Source organism: Sus scrofa, chromosome 4, assembly GCF_054392235.1.
Source record: "Sus scrofa isolate SSC_HxYL_T2T_F1_AM1 chromosome 4, Sscrofa_HxYL_maternal_Yorkshire_Landrace_v2.0, whole genome shotgun sequence".
NCBI lineage: Eukaryota > Metazoa > Chordata > Mammalia > Artiodactyla > Suidae > Sus > Sus scrofa.
The window spans coordinates 49,640,262-49,657,910 of NC_139386.1; positions in this window are offsets into that span (position 1 = coordinate 49,640,262).

A 17,649-nucleotide genomic window follows, 5' to 3' on the forward strand; every position below is an offset into this window, starting at 1 on the left:
GTGGAGTGGGTTTCGGGCATGGGAGACCGCAAGCAAAGACACAGGGCCCAGGGAGCCAGGGGCAGCCCCGCCCCGCTTTGCCCTCTGGAGAGCAGAGGGCGGGGGGCGAAAACGGCTTGCGTTGCTTTCCTGAGCCGAGGCGCGTTGGGGCTGTTGTTGGCTGCCGGAGGAGACTTTCCCTTTGCACAATGCAGCCGCCAGAAGCTCGTTTTGGGCCGTCGGTGCGACGGGGCCTCGGCGCTGAGCGGCCGAGCTGGCTCAGGGGGCATGGCTGCGGCCTGGGCGCAGAAGGCCTTCGCGCGCCCAATCCTGCTTCCCCGCCAAGGAGAACCGGTGGGGAGTGGGTTTCGGGCACCGGAGACACCACCACAGCAGCAGGGCCCAGGGAGCCAGGGGCAGCCCCGCCCCGCTTTGCCCTCTGGAGAGCAGAGGGCGGGGGGCGAAAACGGCTTGCGTTGCTTTCCTGAGCCGAGGCGCGTTGGGGCTGTTGTTGGCTGCCCGAGGAGACTTTCCCTTTGCACAATGCAGCCGCCAGAAGCTCGTTTTGGGCCGTCGGTGCGTCGGGGCCTCGGCGCTGAGCGGCCGAGCTGGCTCAGGGGGCATGGCTGCGGCCTGGGCGCAGAAGGCCTTCGCGCGCCCAATCCTGCTTCCCCGCCAAGGAGAACCCGTGGGGAGTGTGTTTCGGGCACCGGAGACCCCCAGCAAGGACACAGGGCCCAGGGAGCCAGGGGCAGCCCCGCCCCGCTTTGCCCTCTGGAGAGCGGAGGGCGGGGGGGCGAAAACGGCTTGCGTTGCTTTCCTGAGCCGAGGCGCGTTGGGGCTGTTGTTGGCTGCACGAGGAGACTTTCCCTTTGCACAATGCAGCTGCCAGAAGCTCATTTTGCGCCGTCGGTGCGACAGGGCCTCGGCGCTAAGCGTCCGAGCTGGCTCAGGGGGCATGGCTGCGGCCTGGGCGCAGAAGGCCTTCGCGCGCCCAATCCTGCTTCCCCACCAAGGAGATCCCGTGGGGAGTGGGTTTCGGGCCCCGGAGACCCCCAGCACAGCAGCAGGGCCCAGGGAGCCAGGGGCAGCCCCGCCCCGCTTTGCCCTCTGGAGAGCGGAGGGCGGGGGGGCGAAAACGGCTTGCGTTGCTTTCCTGAGCCGAGGCGCTTTGGGGCTGTTGTTGGCTGCCCGAGGAGACTTTCCCTTTGCAGAATGCAGCCGCCAGAAGCTTTTTTTGGGCCGTCGGTGCGAGGGGTCCTCAGCGCTGAGCCGCAGAGCTGGCTCAGGGGGCATGGCTGCGGCCTGGGCGCAGAAGGCCTTCGCGCGCCTAATCCTGCTTCCCCGCCAAGGAGAACCCGTGGGGAGGGGGTTTCGGGAATCGAAGACCCCCATCAAATACACAGGGCCCAGGGAGCCAGGGGCAGCCCCGCCCCGCTTTTCCCTCTGGAGAGCGGAGGGCCGGGGGCGAAAACGGCTTGCGTTGCTTTCCTGAGCCGAAGCGCGTTGGGGCTGTTGTTGGCTGCCCGAGGAGACTTTCCCTTTGCACAATGCAGCTGCCAGAAGCTCGTTTTGGGCCGTCGGTGCAACGGGGCCTCGGCGCTGAGTGGCCGAGCTGGCTCAGTGGGCATGGCTGCGGCCTGGGCGCAGAAGGCCTACCCGCGCCCAATCCTGCTTCCCCGCCAAGGAGAACCCGTGGGGAGTGGGTTTCGGGCATCGGAGACCCCCAGCAAAGCAGCAGGGCCCAGGGAGCCAGGGGCAGCCCCGCCCCGCTTTGCCCTCTGGAGAGCGGAGGGCCGGGGGCGAAAACGGCTTGCGTTGCATTAATGAGTCGAGGCGCGTTGGGTCTGTTGTTGGCTGCCCGAGGAGACTTTCCCTTTGCACAATGCAGCTGCCAGAAGCTCGTTTTGGGCCGTCGGTGCCACGGCGCCTCGGCGATGAGCGGCCGAGCTGGCTCAGGGGGCATGGCTGCGGCCTGGGCGCAGAAGGCCTTCGTGCGCCCAATCCTGCTTCCCTGCCAAGGAGAACCCGTAGCGAGTGGGTTTCGGGCATCGGAGACCCCCAGCAAAGCAGCAGGGCCCAGGGAGCCAGGGGCAGCCCCGCCCCGCTTTGCCCTCTGGAGAGCGGAGGGCCGGGGGCGAAAACGGCTTGTGTTGCTTTCCTGAGCCGAGGCGCGTTGGGGCTGTTGTTGCCTGCTCGAGGAGACTTTCCCTTTGCAGAATGCAGCTGCCAGAAGCTCGTTTTGGGCCGTCGGTGCTACGGGGCCTCGGCGCTGATTGGCCGAGCTCTCTCAGGGGGCATGGCTGCGGCCTGGTCGCAGAAGGCCTTCGCGCGCCCAATCCTGCTTCCCCGCCAAGGAGAACCCGTCGGGAGTGGGTTTCGGGCACCGGAGACCACCAGCACAGCAGCAGGGCCTAGGGAGCCAGGGGCAGCCCTGCACCGCTTGGCCCTCTGGAGAGCGGAGGGCCGGGGGCAAAAACGGCTTGCGTTGCTTTCCTGAGCCGAGGCGCGTTTGGTCTGTTGTTGGCTGCCCGAGGAGACTTTCCCTTTGCACAATGCACCTTCCAGAAGCTCGTTTTGGGCCGTCGGTGCCACGGGGCCTCGCCGCTGAGCGGCCGAGCTGTCTCAGGGGGCATGGCTGCGGCCTGGGCGCAGAAGGCCTTCGCGCGCCCAATCCTGCTTCCCCGCCAAGGAGAACACGTCGGGAGTGGGTTTCGGGCACCGGAGACCCCCAGCACAGCAGCAGGGCCTAGGGAGCCAGGGGCAGCCCTGCAGTGCTTGGCCCTCTGGAGAGCGGAAGGCCGGGGGCGAAAACGGCTTGCGTTGCTTTCCTGAGCCGAGGCGCGTTGGGGCTGTTGTTGGCTGCCCGAGGAGACTTTCCCTTTGCACAATGCAGCTGCCAGAAGCTCGTTTTGGGCCGTCGGTGCCACGGGGCCTCGGCACTGAGCGGCCGAGCTGTCTCAGGGGGCATGGCTGCGGCCGGGGCGCAGAAAGGCTTCGCGCGCCCAATCCTGCTTCCCAGCCAAGGAGAACCTGTGTGGAGTGGGTTTCGGGCATGGGAGACCGCAAGCAAAGACACAGGGCCCAGGGAGCCAGGGGCAGCCCCGCCCCGCTTTGCCCTCTGGAGAGCAGAGGGCGGGGGGCGAAAACGGCTTGCGTTGCTTTCCTGAGCCGAGGCGCGTTGGGGCTGTTGTTGGCTGCCCGAGGAGACTTTCCCTTTGCACAATGCAGCCGCCAGAAGCTCGTTTTGGGCCGTCGGTGCGACGGGGCCTCGGCGCTGAGCGGCCGAGCTGGCTCAGGGGGCATGGCTGCGGCCTGGGCGCAGAAGGCCTTCGCGCGCCCAATCCTGCTTCCCCGCCAAGGAGAACCGGTGGGGAGTGGGTTTCGGGCACCGGAGACACCACCACAGCAGCAGGGCCCAGGGAGCCAGGGGCAGCCCCGCCCCGCTTTGCCCTCTGGAGAGCAGAGGGCGGGGGGCGAAAACGGCTTGCGTTGCTTTCCTGAGCCGAGGCGCGTTGGGGCTGTTGTTGGCTGCCCGAGGAGACTTTCCCTTTGCACAATGCAGCCGCCAGAAGCTCGTTTTGGGCCGTCGGTGCGACGGGGCCTCGGCGCTGAGCGGCCGAGCTGGCTCAGGGGGCATGGCTGCGGCCTGGGCGCAGAAGGCCTTCGCGCGCCCAATCCTGCTTCCCCGCCAAGGAGATCCCGTGGGGAGTGGGTTTCGGGCCCCGGAGACCCCCAGCACAGCAGCAGGGCCCAGGGAGCCAGGGGCAGCCCCGCCCCGCTTTGCCCTCTGGAGAGCGGAGGGCGGGGGGGCGAAAACGGCTTGCGTTGCTTTCCTGAGCCGAGGCGCTTTGGGGCTGTTGTTGGCTGCCCGAGGAGACTTTCCCTTTGCAGAATGCAGCCGCCAGAAGCTTTTTTTGGGCCGTCGGTGCGAGGGGGCCTCAGCGCTGAGCCGCAGAGCTGGCTCAGGGGGCATGGCTGCGGCCTGGGCGCAGAAGGCCTTCGCGCGCCTAATCCTGCTTCCCCGCCAAGGAGAACCCGTGGGGAGTGGGTTTCGGGAATCGGAGACCCCAATCAAATACACAGGGCCCAGGGAGCCAGGGGCAGCCCCGCCCCGCTTTGCCCTCTGGAGAGCGGAGGGCCGGGGGCGAAAACGGCTTGCGTTGCTTTCCTGAGCCGAAGCGCGTTGGGGCTGTTGTTGGCTGCCCGAGGAGACTTTCCCTTTGCACAATGCAGCTGCCAGAAGCTCGTTTTGGGCCGTCGGTGCAACGGGGCCTCGGCGCTGAGTGGCCGAGCTGGCTCAGTGGGCATGGCTGCGGCCTGGGCGCAGAAGGCCTTCGCGCGCCCAATCCTGCTTCCCCGCCAAGGAGAACCCGTGGGGAGTGGGTTTCGGGCATCGGAGAACCCCAGCAAAGCAGCAGGGCCCAGGGAGCCAGGGGCAGCCCCGCCCCGCTTTGCCCTCTGGAGAGCGGAGGGCCGGGGGCGAAAACGGCTTGCGTTGCATTAATGAGTCGAGGCGCGTTGGGTCTGTTGTTGGCTGCCCGAGGAGACTTTCCCTTTGCACAATGCAGCTGCCAGAAGCTCGTTTTGGGCCGTCGGTGCCACGGCGCCTCGGCGATGAGCGGCCGAGCTGGCTCAGGGGGCATGGCTGCGGCCTGGGCGCAGAAGGCCTTCGTGCGCCCAATCCTGCTTCCCTGCCAAGGAGAACCCGTAGCGAGTGGGTTTCGGGCATCGGAGACCCCCAGCAAAGCAGCAGGGCCCAGGGAGCCAGGGGCAGCCCCGCCCCGCTTTGCCCTCTGGAGAGCGGAGGGCCGGGGGCGAAAACGGCTTGTGTTGCTTTCCTGAGCCGAGGCGCGTTGGGGCTGTTGTTGCCTGCTCGAGGAGACTTTCCCTTTGCAGAATGCAGCTGCCAGAAGCTCGTTTTGGGCCGTCGGTGCTACGGGGCCTCGGCGCTGATTGGCCGAGCTGGCTCAGGGGGCATGGCTGCGGCCTGGTCGCAGAAGGCCTTCGCGCGCCCAATCCTGCTTCCCCGCCAAGGAGAACCCGTCGGGAGTGGGTTTCGGGCACCGGAGACCCCCAGCACAGCAGCAGGGCCTAGGGAGTCAGGGGCAGCCCTGCACCGCTTGGCCCTCTGGAGAGCGGAGGGCCGGGGGCAAAAACGGCTTGCGTTGCTTTCCTGAGCCGAGGCGCGTTGGGGCTGTTGTTGGCTGCCCGAGGAGACTTTCCCTTTGCACAATGCACCTTCCAGAAGCTCGTTTTGGGCCGTCGGTGCCACGGGGCCTCGCCGCTGAGCGGCCGAGCGGTCTCAGGGGGCATGGCTGCGGCCTGGGCGCAGAAGGCCTTCGCGCGCCCAATCCTGCTTCCCCGCCAAGGAGATCCCGTCGGGAGTGGGTTTCGGGCACCGGAGACCCCCAGCACAACAGTAGGCCCTAGGGAGCCAGGGGCAGCCCTGCAGTGCTTGGCCCTCTGGAGAGCGGAAGGCCGGGGGCGAAAACGGCTTGCGTTGCTTTCCTGAGCCGAGGCGCGTTGGGGCTGTTGTTGGCTGCCCGAGGAGATTTTCCCTTTGCACAATGCAGCCGCCAGAAGCTCGTTTTGGGCCGTCGGTGTGACGGGGCCTCGGCGCAGAGCGGCCGAGCTGGCTCAGGGGGCATGGCTGCAGAATGGGCGCAGAAGGCCTTCGCGCCCCCAATCCTGCTTCCCCGACAAGAAGAACCCGTGGGGAATGGGTTTCGGGCACCGGACACCCCACCACAGCAGCAGGGCTCAGGGAGCCAGGGGCAGCCCCGCCCCGCTTTGCCCTCTGAGAGCGGAGGGCGGAGGACAGGGGGCGAAAACAGCTTGCGTTGCTTTCTTGAGCCGAGGCGCGTTGGGGCTGTTGTTGGCTGCCCGAGGAGACTTTCCCTTTGCACAATGCAGCTGCCAGAAGCTTGTTTTGGGCCGTCGGTGCCACGGGGCCTCGGCACTGAGCTGCCGAACTGGCTCAGGGGGCATGGCTGCGGCCTGGGCGCAGAAGGCCTTCGCGCGCCCAATCCTGCATCCCCGCCAAGGAGAACCCGTGGGGAGTGGGTTTCGGGCACCGGAGACCCCCAGCAAGGACACAGGGCCCAGGGAGCCAGGGGCAGCCCTGCCCCGCTTAGCCCTCTGGAGAGCGAAGGGCCCGGGGCGAAAACGGCTTGCGTTGCTTTCCTGAGCCGAGGCGCGTTGGGGCTGTTGTTGGCTGCCCGAGGAGACTTTCCCTTTGCACAATGCAGCCGCCAGAAGCTCGTTTTGGGCCGTCGGTGCGACGGGGCCTCGGCGATGAGCGGCCGAGCTGGCTCATGGGGCATGGTTTGGGCGTGGGCCCAGAAGGTCTTCGAGCGCCCAACCCTGCTTCCCCGCCAAGGAGAACCCGTGGGGAGTGGGTTTCGGGCACCGGAGACCCCCAGCAAGGACACAGGGCCCAGGGAGCCAGGGGCAGCCCTGCCCCGCTTAGCCCTCTGGAGAGCGAAGGGCCCGGGGCGAAAACGGCTTGCGTTGCTTTCCTGAGCCGAGGCGCGTTGGGGCTGTTGTTGGCTGCCCGAGGAGACTTTCCCTTTGCACAATGCAGCTGCCAGAAGCTCATTTTGGGCCGTCGGTGCGACAGGGCCTCGGCGCTAAGCGGCCGAGCTGGCTCAGGGGGCATGGCTGCGGCCTGGGCGCAGAAGGCCTTCGAATGCCCAATCCTGCTTCCCCGCCAAGGAGAACCCGTGGGGAGTGGGTTTCGGGAATCGGAGACCCCCAGGAAATACACAGGGCCCAGGGAGCCAGGAGCAGCCCCGCCCCGCTTTGCCCTCTGGAGAGCGGGGGCCGGGGGCGAAAACGGCTTCCGTTGCTTTCCTGAGCCGAGGCGCATTGGGGCTGTTGTTGGCTGCCCAAGGAGACATTCCCTTTGGACAATGCAGCTGCCAGAAGGTCGTTTTGGGCCGTCGGTGCAACGGGGCCTCGGCGCTGAGCGGCCGAGCTGGCTCAGGGGGCATGGCTGCGGCCTGGGCGCAGAAGGCCTTCGCGCGCCCAATCCTGCTTCCCCGCCAAGGAGAACCCGTGGCGAGTGGGTTTCGGGCATCGGAGACCCCCAGCAAAGCAGCAGGGCCCAGGGAGCCAGGGGCAGCCCTGCACCGCTTGGCCCTCTGGAGAGCGGAGGGCCGGGGGCAAAAACGGCTTGCGTTGCTTTCCTGAGCCGAGGCGCGTTGGGGCTGTTGTTGGCTGCCCGAGGAGACTTTCCCTTTGCACAATGCATCTGGCAGAAGCTCGTTTTGGGCCGTCGGTGCGACGGGGCCTCGGCGCAGAGCGGCCGAGCTGGCTCAGGGGGCATGGCTGGGGCGTGGGCGTAGAAGGACTTCGCAAGCCCAATCCTGCTTCCCCGCCAAGGAGAACCCGTGGCGAGTGGGTTTCGGGCATCGGAGACCCCCAGCAAAGCAGCAGGGCCCAGGGAGCCAGGGGCAGCCCCGCCCCGCTTTGCCCTCTGGAGAGCGGAGGGCCGGGGGCGAAAACGGCTTGCGTTGCTTTCATGAGCCTAGGCGCATTGGGGCTGTTGTTGGCTGCCCGAGGAGATTTTCCCTTTGCACAATGCAGCCGCCAGAAGCTCGTTTTGGGCCATCGGTGCGACGGGGCCTCGGCGATGAGCGGCCGAGCTGGCTCAGGGGGCATGGTTTGGGCGTGGGTCCAGAAGGTCTTCGAGCGCCCAATCCTGCTTCCCCGCCAAGGAGAACCCGTCGGGAGTGGGTTTCGGGCACCGGAGACCCCTAGCACAGCAGCAGGGCCTAGGGAGCCAGGGGCAGCCCTGCACCGCTTGGCCCTCTGGAGAGCGGAGGGCCGGGGGCAAAAACGGCTTGCGTTGCTTTCCTGAGCCGAGGCGCGTTGGGGCTGTTGTTGGCTGCCCGAGGAGACTTTCCCTTTGCACAATGCAGCTGGCAGAAGCTCGTTTTGGGCCGTCGGTGCGACGGGGCCTCGGCGCAGAGCGGCCGAGCTGGCTTAGGCGGCATGGCTGCGGCCTGGGCGCAGAAGGCCTTCGCGGGCCCAATCCTGCTTCCCCGCCAAGAAGAACCCGTGGGGAGTTGGTTTCGGGCACCGGAGACCCCCAGCAAAGACAGAGGGCCCAGGGAGCCAGGGGCAGCTCCGCCCGTCTTTGCCCTTTGGAGAGCGGAGGGCCGGGGGCGAAAACGGCTTGCGTTGCTTTCCTGAGCCGAGGCGCGTTGGGGCTGTTGTTGGCTGCCCGAGGAGACTTTCCCTTTGCAAAATGCAGCTGCCAGAAGCTTGTTTTGAACCGTCGGTGCGACGGGGCCTCGGCGCTGAGCGGCCAAGATGGCTCAGGGTGCATGGCAGCGGCCTGGGCGCAGAAGGCCTTCGCGCCCCCAATCCTGCTTCCCCGCAAAGGAGATCCCGTGGGGAGTGGGTTTCGGGCACCGGAGACCTCCAGCACAGCAGCAGGGCCTAGGGAGCCAGGGGCAGCCCTGCACCGCTTGGCCCTCTGGAGAGCGGAGGGTCGAGGGCGAAAACTGCTTGCATTCTCTCCTGAGCCGAGGCGCGTTGGGGCTGTTGTTGGCTGCCCGAGGTGACTTTCCCTTTGCACAATGCAGCTGCCAGAAGCTCGTTTTGGGCCGTCGGTGCCACGGGGCCTCGGCACTGATCGGTCGAACTGGCTCAGGGGGCATGGCTGCGGCCTGGGCGCAGAAGGCCTTCGCGCGCCCAATCCTGCATCCGCGCCAAAGAGAACGCGTGGCGAGTGGGTTTCGGGCATCTGAGACCCCCAGCAAAGCAGCAGGGCCCAGGGAGCCAGGGGCAGCCCCGCCCCGCTTTGCCCTCTGGAGAGCGGAGGGCCGGGGGCGAAAACGGCTTGTGTTACTTTCCTGAGCCGAGGCGCGTTGGGGCTGTTGTTGGCTGCCCGAGGTGACTTTCCCTTTGCACAATGCAGCTTCCAGAAGCTCGTTTTGGGCCGTCGGTGCGACGGGGCCTCGGCGCTGAGCGGCCGAGCTGGCTCAGGGGGCATGGCTGCGGCCTGGGTGCAGAAGGACTTCGCACGCCCAATCCTGCTTCCCCACCAAGGAGATCCCGTGCGGAGTGGGTTTCGGGCATCTGAGACCCCCAGCAAAGCAGCAGGGCCCAGGGAGCCAGGGGCAGCCCCGCCCCGCTTTGCCTTCTGGGGAGCGGAGGGCCGGGGCGAAAACGGCTTGCGTTGCTTTCCTGAGCCGAGGCGCGTTTGGGCTGTTGTTGGCTGCCCGAGGAGACCTTCCCTTTGCACAATGCACCTTCCAGAAGCTCGTTTTGTGCCGTCGGTGCCACGGGGCCTCGGAGCTAAGCGGCCGAGCTGGCTCAGGGGGCATGGCTGCGGCCTGGGCCAGAAGGCCTTCGCTCGCCCAATCCTGCTTCCCCGCCAAGGAGAAGCCATCGGGAGTGGGTTTCGGGCACCGGAGACCCCCAGCAAAGCAGCAGGGCCCAGGGAGCCAGGGGCAGCCCGCCCCGCTTTGCCCTCTAGAGAGTGGAGGGCCGGGGGCGAAAACGGCTTGCGTTGCTTTCCTGAGCCGAGGCGCGTTGGGGCTGTTGTTGGCTGCCCGAGGAGACTTTCCCTTTGCACAATGCAGCTGCCAGAAGCTCATTTTGGGCCGTCGGTGCGACAGGGCCTCGGCGCTGAGCGGCCGAGCTGGCTCAGGGGGCATGGCTGCGGCCTGGGCGCAGAAGGCCTTCGAATGCCCAATCCTGCTTCCCCGCCAAGGAGAACCCGTGGGGAGTGGGTTTCGGGAATCGGAGACCCTCAGGAAATACACAGGGCCCAGGGAGCCAGGAGCAGCCCCGCCCCGCTTTGCCCTCTGGAGAGCGGAGGGCCGGGGGCGAAAACGGCTTCCGTTGCTTTCCTGAGCCGAGGCGCATTGGGGCTGTTGTTGGCTGCCCAAGGAGACATTCCCTTTGGACAATGCAGCTGCCAGAAGGTCGTTTTGGGCCGTCGGTGCAACGGGGCCTCGGCGCTGAGCGGCCGAGCTGGCTCAGGGGGCATGGCTGCGGCCTGGGCGCAGAAGGCCTTCGTGCGCCCAATCCTGCTTCCCCGCCAAGGAGAACCCGTGGCGAGTGGGTTTCGGGCATCGGAGACCCCCAGCAAAGCAGCAGGGCCCAGGGAGCCAGGGGCAGCCCTGCACCGCTTGGCCCTCTGGAGAGCGGAGGGCCGGGGGCAAAAACGGCTTGCGTTGCTTTCCTGAGCCGAGGCGCGTTGGGGCTGTTGTTGGCTGCCCGAGGAGACTTTCCCTTTGCACAATGCAGCTGGCAGAAGCTCGTTTTGGGCCGTCGGTGCGACGGGGCCTCGGCGCAGAGCGGCCGAGCTGGCTCAGGGGGCATGGCTGGGGCGTGGGCGTAGAAGGACTTCGCAAGCCCAATCCTGCTTCCCCGCCAAGGAGAACCCGTGGCGAGTGGGTTTCGGGCATCGGAGACCCCCAGCAAAGCAGCAGGGCCCAGGGAGCCAGGGGCAGCCCCGCCCCGCTTTGCCCTCTGGAGAGCGGAGGGCCGGGGGCGAAAACGGCTTGCGTTGCTTTCATGAGCCTAGGCGCATTGGGGCTGTTGTTGGCTGCCCGAGGAGATTTTCCCTTTGCACAATGCAGCCGCCAGAAGCTCGTTTTGGGCCATCGGTGCGACGGGGCCTCGGCGATGAGCGGCCGAGCTGGCTCAGGGGGCATGGTTTGGGCGTGGGTCCAGAAGGTCTTCGAGCGCCCAATCCTGCTTCCCCGCCAAGGAGAACCCGTCGGGAGTGGGTTTCGGGCACCGGAGACCCCTAGCACAGCAGCAGGGCCTAGGGAGCCAGGGGCAGCCCTGCACCGCTTGGCCCTCTGGAGAGCGGAGGGCCGGGGGCAAAAACGGCTTGCGTTGCTTTCCTGAGCCGAGGCGCGTTGGGGCTGTTGTTGGCTGCCCGAGGAGACTTTCCCTTTGCACAATGCAGCTGGCAGAAGCTCGTTTTGGGCCGTCGGTGCGACGGGGCCTCGGCGCAGAGCGGCCGAGCTGGCTTAGGCGGCATGGCTGCGGCCTGGGCGCAGAAGGCCTTCGCGGGCCCAATCCTGCTTCCCCGCCAAGAAGAACCCGTGGGGAGTTGGTTTCGGGCACCGGAGACCCCCAGCAAAGACAGAGGGCCCAGGGAGCCAGGGGCAGCTCCGCCCGTCTTTGCCCTTTGGAGAGCGGAGGGCCGGGGGCGAAAACGGCTTGCGTTGCTTTCCTGAGCCGAGGCGCGTTGGGGCTGTTGTTGGCTGCCCGAGGAGACTTTCCCTTTGCAAAATGCAGCTGCCAGAAGCTTGTTTTGAACCGTCGGTGCGACGGGGCCTCGGCGCTGAGCGGCCAAGATGGCTCAGGGTGCATGGCAGCGGCCTGGGCGCAGAAGGCCTTCGCGCCCCCAATCCTGCTTCCCCGCAAAGGAGATCCCGTGGGGAGTGGGTTTCGGGCACCGGAGACCTCCAGCACAGCAGCAGGGCCTAGGGAGCCAGGGGCAGCCCTGCACCGCTTGGCCCTCTGGAGAGCGGAGGGTCGAGGGCGAAAACTGCTTGCATTCTCTCCTGAGCCGAGGCGCGTTGGGGCTGTTGTTGGCTGCCCGAGGTGACTTTCCCTTTGCACAATGCAGCTGCCAGAAGCTCGTTTTGGGCCGTCGGTGCCACGGGGCCTCGGCACTGATCGGCCGAACTGGCTCAGGGGGCATGGCTGCGGCCTGGGCGCAGAAGGCCTTCGCGCGCCCAATCCTGCATCCGCGCCAAAGAGAACGCGTGGCGAGTGGGTTTCGGGCATCTGAGACCCCCAGCAAAGCAGCAGGGCCCAGGGAGCCAGGGGCAGCCCCGCCCCGCTTTGCCCTCTGGAGAGCGGAGGGCCGGGGGCGAAAACGGCTTGTGTTACTTTCCTGAGCCGAGGCGCGTTGGGGCTGTTGTTGGCTGCCCGAAGAGACTTTCCCTTTGCACAATGCAGCTTCCAGAAGCTCGTTTTGGGCCGTCGGTGCGACGGGGCCTCGGCGCTGAGCGGCCGAGCTGGCTCAGGGGGCATGGCTGCGGCCTGGGTGCAGAAGGACTTCGCACGCCCAATCCTGCTTCCCCACCAAGGAGATCCCGTGCGGAGTGGGTTTCGGGCATCTGAGACCCCCAGCAAAGCAGCAGGGCCCAGGGAGCCAGGGGCAGCCCCGCCCCGCTTTGCCTTCTGGGGAGCGGAGGGCCGGGGCGAAAACGGCTTGCGTTGCTTTCCTGAGCCGAGGCGCGTTTGGGCTGTTGTTGGCTGCCCGAGGAGACCTTCCCTTTGCACAATGCACCTTCCAGAAGCTCGTTTTGTGCCGTCGGTGCCACAGGGCCTCGGAGCTAAGCGGCCGAGCTGGCTCAGGGGGCATGGCTGCGGCCTGGGCCAGAAGGCCTTCGCTCGCCCAATCCTGCTTCCCCGCCAAGGAGAAGCCATCGGGAGTGGGTTTCGGGCACCGGAGACCCCCAGCAAAGCAGCAGGGCCCAGGGAGCCAGGGGCAGCCCGCCCCGCTTTGCCCTCTAGAGAGTGGAGGGCCGGGGGCGAAAACGGCTTGCGTTGCTTTCCTGAGCCGAGGCGCGTTGGGGCTGTTGTTGGCTGCCCGAGGAGACTTTCCCTTTGCACAATGCAGCTCCCAGAAGCTCATTTTGGGCCGTCGGTGCGACAGGGCCTCGGCGCTAAGCGGCCGAGCTGGCTCAGGGGGCATGGCTGCGGCCTGGGCGCAGAAGGCCTTCGAATGCCCAATCCTGCTTCCCCGCCAAGGAGAACCCGTGGGGAGTGGGTTTCGGGAATCGGAGACCCTCAGGAAATACACAGGGCCCAGGGAGCCAGGAGCAGCCCCGCCCCGCTTTGCCCTCTGGAGAGCGGAGGGCCGGGGGCGAAAACGGCTTGCGTTGCTTTCCTGAGCCGAGGCGCATTGGGGCTGTTGTTGGCTGCCCAAGGAGACATTCCCTTTGGACAATGCAGCTGCCAGAAGGTCGTTTTGGGCCGTCGGTGCAACGGGGCCTCGGCGCTGAGCGGCCGAGCTGGCTCAGGGGGCATGGCTGCGGCCTGGGCGCAGAAGGCCTTCGCGCGCCCAATCCTGCTTCCCCGCCAAGGAGAACCCGTGGCGAGTGGGTTTCGGGCATCGGAGACCCCCAGCAAAGCAGCAGGGCCCAGGGAGCCAGGGGCAGCCCTGCACCGCTTGGCCCTCTGGAGAGCGGAGGGCCGGGGGCAAAAACGGCTTGCGTTGCTTTCCTGAGCCGAGGCGCGTTGGGGCTGTTGTTGGCTGCCCGAGGAGACTTTCCCTTTGCACAATGCAGCTGGCAGAAGCTCGTTTTGGGCCGTCGGTGCGACGGGGCCTCGGCGCAGAGCGGCCGAGCTGGCTCAGGGGGCATGGCTGGGGCGTGGGCGTAGAAGGACTTCGCAAGCCCAATCCTGCTTCCCCGCCAAGGAGAACCCGTGGCGAGTGGGTTTCGGGCATCGGAGACCCCCAGCAAAGCAGCAGGGCCCAGGGAGCCAGGGGCAGCCCCGCCCCGCTTTGCCCTCTGGAGAGCGGAGGGCCGGGGGCGAAAACGGCTTGCGTTGCTTTCATGAGCCTAGGCGCATTGGGGCTGTTGTTGGCTGCCCGAGGAGATTTTCCCTTTGCACAATGCAGCCGCCAGAAGCTCGTTTTGGGCCATCGGTGCGACGGGGCCTCGGCGATGAGCGGCCGAGCTGGCTCAGGGGGCATGGTTTGGGCGTGGGTCCAGAAGGTCTTCGAGCGCCCAATCCTGCTTCCCCGCCAAGGAGAACCCGTCGGGAGTGGGTTTCGGGCACCGGAGACCCCTAGCACAGCAGCAGGGCCTAGGGAGCCAGGGGCAGCCCTGCACCGCTTGGCCCTCTGGAGAGCGGAGGGCCGGGGGCAAAAACGGCTTGCGTTGCTTTCCTGAGCCGAGGCGCGTTGGGGCTGTTGTTGGCTGCCCGAGGAGACTTTCCCTTTGCACAATGCAGCTGGCAGAAGCTCGTTTTGGGCCGTCGGTGCGACGGGGCCTCGGCGCAGAGCGGCCGAGCTGGCTTAGGCGGCATGGCTGCGGCCTGGGCGCAGAAGGCCTTCGCGGGCCCAATCCTGCTTCCCCGCCAAGAAGAACCCGTGGGGAGTTGGTTTCGGGCACCGGAGACCCCCAGCAAAGACAGAGGGCCCAGGGAGCCAGGGGCAGCTCCGCCCGTCTTTGCCCTTTGGAGAGCGGAGGGCCGGGGGCGAAAACGGCTTGCGTTGCTTTCCTGAGCCGAGGCGCTTTGGGGCTGTTTTTCGCTGCCCGAGGAGACTTTCCCTTTGCACAATGCACCTTCCAGAAGCTCGTTTTGGGCCGTCGGTGCCACGGGGCCTCGGCACTGAGCGGCCGAACTGGCTCAGGGGGCATGGCTGCGGCCTGGGCGCAGAAGGCCTTCGCGCGCCCAATCCTGCTTCCCCGCCAAGGAGAACCCGTGGGGAGTGGGTTTCGGGCACCGGAGAACCCCAGCAAAGACACAGGGCCCAGGGAGCAGGGGAAGCCCTGCCCCGCTTTGCCCTCTGGAGAGCGGAGGGCCAGGTTTGAAAACGGCTTGCGTTGCATTCCTGAGCCGAGGCGCGTTGGGGCTGTTGTTGGCTGCCCGAGGAGACTTTCCCTTTGCAAAATGCAGCTGCCAGAAGCTTGTTTTGAACCGTCGGTGCGACGGGGCCTCGGCGCTGAGCGGCCAAGATGGCTCAGGGTGCATGGCAGCGGCCTGGGCGCAGAAGGCCTTCGCGCCCCCAATCCTGCTTCCCCGCAAAGGAGATCCCGTGGGGAGTGGGTTTCGGGCACCGGAGACCTCCAGCACAGCAGCAGGGCCTAGGGAGCCAGGGGCAGCCCTGCACCGCTTGGCCCTCTGGAGAGCGGAGGGTCGAGGGCGAAAACTGCTTGCATTCTCTCCTGAGCCGAGGCGCGTTGGGGCTGTTGTTGGCTGCCCGAGGTGACTTTCCCTTTGCACAATGCAGCTGCCAGAAGCTCGTTTTGGGCCGTCGGTGCCACGGGGCCTCGGCACTGATCGGCCGAACTGGCTCAGGGGGCATGGCTGCGGCCTGGGCGCAGAAGGCCTTCGCGCGCCCAATCCTGCATCCGCGCCAAAGAGAACGCGTGGCGAGTGGGTTTCGGGCATCTGAGACCCCCAGCAAAGCAGCAGGGCCCAGGGAGCCAGGGGCAGCCCCGCCCCGCTTTGCCCTCTGGAGAGCGGAGGGCCGGGGGCGAAAACGGCTTGCGTTGCTTTCCTGAGCCGAGGCGCGTTTGGGCTGTTGTTGGCTGCCCGAGGAGACCTTCCCTTTGCACAATGCACCTTCCAGAAGCTCGTTTTGTGCCGTCGGTGCCACGGGGCCTCGGAGCTAAGCGGCCGAGCTGGCTCAGGGGGCATGGCTGCGGCCTGGGCCAGAAGGCCTTCGCTCGCCCAATCCTGCTTCCCCGCCAAGGAGAAGCCATCGGGAGTGGGTTTCGGGCACCGGAGACCCCCAGCAAAGCAGCAGGGCCCAGGGAGCCAGGGGCAGCCCGCCCCGCTTTGCCCTCTAGAGAGTGGAGGGCCGGGGGCGAAAACGGCTTGCGTTGCTTTCCTGAGCCGAGGCGCGTTGGGGCTGTTGTTGGCAGCCCGAGGAGACATTCCCTTTGCAGAATGCAGCCGCCAGAAGCTCGTTTTGGGCCGTCGGTGCGACGGGGCCTCGGCGATGAGCGGCCGAGGTGGCTCAGGGGGCATGGTTGGGGCGTGGGCCCAGAAGGTCTTCGCGCGCCCAATCCTGCTTCCCCGCCAAGGAGAACCCGTGGGGAGTGGGTTTCGGGCACCGGAGACCCCCAGCAAAACAGCAGGGCCCAGGGAGCCAGGAGCAGCCCCGCCCCGCTTTGCCCTCTGGAGATCGGAGGGCCGGGGGCGAAAACAGCTTGCGTTGATTTCCTGAGCCGAGGCGCGTTGGGGCTCTTGTTTGCTGCCCGAGGAGACTTTCCCTTTGCACAATGCAGCTGCCAGAAGCTCGTTTTGGGCCATCGGTGCGACGGGGCCTCGGCGCTGAGCGGCCGAACTGGCTCAGGGGGCATGGCTGGGGCGTGGGCGTAGAAGGACTTCGCGTGCCCAATCCTGCTTCCCCGCCAAGGAGAACCCGTGGGGAGTGGGTTTCGGGCATCGGAGACCCCCAGCAAAGCAGCAGGACCCAGGGAGCCAGGGGCAGCCCCGCCCCGCTTTGCCCTCTGGAGAGCGGAGGGCCGGGGGCGAAAACGTCTTGCGTTGCTTTCATGAGCCGAGGCGCGTTGGGGCTGTTGTTTGCTCCCCGAGGGGACTTTCCATTTGCAGAATGCAGCCGCCAGAAGCTCGTTTTGGGCCGTCGGTGCGACGGGGCCTCGGCGATGACCGGCCGAGGTGGCTCAGGGGGCATGGTTGGGGCGTGGGCCCAGAAGGTCTTCGAGCGCCCAATCCTGCTTCCCCGCCAAGAAGAACCCGTTGGGAGGGGGTTTCGGGCACCTGAGACCCCCAGCAAAGCAGCAGGGCACAGGGAGCCAGGGGCAGCCCCGCCCCGCTTTGCCCTCTGGAGAGCGTAAGGCCGGGGGCGAAAACGGCTTGCGTTGCTTTCCTGAGCCGAGGCGCGTTGGGGCTGTTGTTGGCTGCCCGAGGAGACTTTTCCTTTGCACAATGCAGCTGCCAGAAGCTTGTTTTGGGCCGTCGGTGCGACCAGGCCATGACGCTGAGCGGCCGAGCTGGCTCAGGGTGCATGGCTGTGGCCTGGGCGCAGAAGGCCTTCGCGCGCCCAATCCTGCTTCCCCGCCAAGGAGAACCCGTGGGGAGTGGGTTTCGGGCACCGGAGACCCCCAGCAAAGACACAGGGCCCAGGGAGCCAGGGGCAGCCCCTCCCTGCTTTGCCTTCTGGAGAGCGGAGGGCCGGGGGCGAAAACGGCTTGCGTTGCATTCATGAGCCGAGGCGCGTTGGGGCTGTTGTTGGCTGCCCGAGGAGACTTTCCCTTTGCACAGTGCAGCCGCCAGAAGCTCGTTTTGTGCCGTCGGTGCCACGGGCCTCGGAGCTAAGCGGCCGAGCTGGCTCAGGGGGTATGGTTGCGGCCAGGGCGCAGAAGGCCTTCGCTCGCCAAATTCTGCTTCCCCGCCAAGGAGAACCTGTCGGGAGTGGGTTTCGGGCACCGGAGACCCCCAGCAAAGCAGCAGGGCCCAGGGAGCCAGGGGCAGCCCGCCCCGCTTTGCCCTCTAGAGAGTGGAGGGCCGGGGGCGAAAACGGCTTGCGTTGCTTTCCTGAGCCGAGGCGCGTTGGGGCTGTTGTTGGCTGCCCGAGGAGACTTTCCCTTTGCACAATGCAGCCGCCAGAAGCTCGTTTTGGGCCGTCGGTGCGATGGGGCCTCGGCGATGAGCGGCCGAGCTGGCTCAGGGGGCATGGCTGCGGCCTGGGCGCAGAAGGCTTTCGCGCGCCCAATCCTGCTTCCCTGCCAAGGAGAACCCGTGGCGAGTGGGATTCGGGCATCGGAGACCCCCAGCAAAGAAGCAGGGCCCAGGGAGCCAGGGGCAGCCCCGCCCCGCTTTGCCCTCTGGAGAGCAGAGGACAGGGGGCGAAAACGGCTTGCGTTGCTTTCCTGAGCCGAGGCGCGTTGGGGCTGTTGTTGGCTGCCTGAGGAAATTTTTCCCTTTGCACAATGCAGCTGCCAGAAGCTCGTTTTGGGCCGTCGGTGCGACGGGGCCTCG